A 2,271-nucleotide genomic window follows, 5' to 3' on the forward strand; every position below is an offset into this window, starting at 1 on the left:
TATTTGTTAATTGGGGAATGACTTATATTTTTATAAATTGGGTTAAGATCTGCATATATTTGAGAAATGAGGCCTTTATCAGAGACACTCGTTGCAAATTTTTTCCCCAGTTTTCTGTTTTCCTTATAATTTTGGTTGCATTGGGTTTTTTTGTGCAAGAGCTTTTTAATTTTATATAATCAAAATTATCTATTTTATATTTTGTAATGCTCCCTGTATCTCCTTTGGTTCTAAATTCTTCCCTTATCCATCAATCTGACAGATAAACTACTCCATGCTCTCTTAATTTGCTTATAGTATCACCATTTATGTAAATTGTGTGCCCATTTTGACCTTATCTTGGTACATGGTGTGAGATGTTGGTCTATACCTAGTTTCTGCCGTACTGTTTTCCTAGCAGTTTTTGTCAAATAATGAATTCTTGTTCCAAAAGCTTGGATCTTTGGGTTTATCATATACCAGATTACTATGGTCATTTACTATAACGTAATTTATATCTAATCTATTCCACTGATCCACCACTCTATTTCATAGTCAGTACCAGATTGTTTTGATAATTACCACTTTATAACACAGTTTGAGATCTAGTATGGCTAGACCACCTTCTTTCACATTTTTTTCATTGATTCCCTAGATGTCCCTGAGCTTTTGTTCTTCTAGATGAATTTTGTTATTACTTTTTCTAGCACTATAAAACAATTTTTGATAGTTTGATTGGTATGGTACTGAATATATAGATTAATTTAGGTAGAATTGTCATTTTTATTATATTGGCTCAGCCTACCCATGCACAATTAGTATTTTTCCAGTTATTTAGATCTGACTTTATTTGTGTGAAAAGGGTTTTATAGTTGTGTTCATACAGTTCCTGGGATTGACTTGGCAGGTAGATTTCCAAGTATTTTATATTGTCTACAGTTATTTTAAATGGAATTTCCCTTTCTATCTTTTGCTGCTGGAATTTGTTGGTAATATATAGAATGCTGCTGATTTGTTTGGGTTTATTTTGTATCCTGCAACTTTGCTAAAGTTGTTAATGATTTTGAGTAGTTTTTTAAATTAATTCTCTAGGGTTTTCTAAGTATAGCATCATATCACCTGCAAAGAGTGATGTTTTTGTTTCTTCATTGCCTATTCTAATTCCTTTAATTTCTTCTCTTATTGCTATAACTAACATTTCTAGTACAATATTGAATAATAGAGGGGATAATGGGCATCCTTGCTTCACCCCTGATTGTATTGGGAAGGTTTCTAGCTTATTTCCATTACAAATAATTCTTGCTGACAGTTTTAGGTAAATATTACTTATCATTTTAAGGTAAGCTCCATTTATTCCTATACTCTCTAGTGTTTTTAATAGGAATGGGTGCTATACTTTGTCAAAGACGTTTTCTGCATTTATTGAGATAATCATATGATTTCTGTTGGTTTTGTTATTTATATGGTCAATTATGCTAATAGTTTCCTAATATTGAATCAGCCCTGCATTGCTGGTATAAATCCCATTGGTCATACTAGGATTTAGAGTAAAAGCAAGGACTTACTTGAGCTCTCTCCCAAACCCCTGCAAATACCTGTAAAAATGACTCTAAACAAATTCTAGAGCTGCAGAACCAACAAAATTACAGAGTGAAACAAATATCTAACCCAAGACAACCTGGAAGGTTGACGGAAAAGGTCACCAGACTGGGAAAGGAACCCAACCCCGGACGGGCTGGTGGCATAGATAGGGCTGGAGCAGGCCTCAAGGGACTGAATCACTGGCAGCTGTGGCAGTTTCCAGACTTCTCAACCGTCAAATGCCAAAGACAACATAATAGGTCAGTGGGAAAGGTCTGTCAGACTTGAGTGAGAGAGAAGAGCAATCCAGTCCCAGTTCCGGGGCTGCAGAGGTGGTGGTGGCAGTGGTGGAAGCAGCAGCAACAGTGGCTGCTTCTGGGGCTCCTGGCCCACAGAGCAGCTGATCAGAGGGGGATTTCAGGGATCTTTTTTGCTGGTACTGAGGGAAGATTCTCTTGCTTTGCCCTGCTTGGATCTGGGTGGCAGTCCTGGGTGAGGAGGAGTGTCAGCATGGCAGAGGTTTTGTCAGCTGTGGAGAGGGACTCCTCCTCACAGTTCCAAGGCAACAAAGAGTGCTTGTGGTCACTCACAGATCAGAGCACAGGTCAGGAAAGGAATAAATACTTCTCCTTTAATCATACCACCTTGGAAGAACTGAAAATTTACAGGCCCCCTGGAAGTGTCTCTGAAAACAACTGCACAAAACCCCTA

The sequence above is a fragment of the Trichosurus vulpecula genome, chromosome 4 (genome assembly GCF_011100635.1).
Source record: "Trichosurus vulpecula isolate mTriVul1 chromosome 4, mTriVul1.pri, whole genome shotgun sequence".
NCBI lineage: Eukaryota > Metazoa > Chordata > Mammalia > Diprotodontia > Phalangeridae > Trichosurus > Trichosurus vulpecula.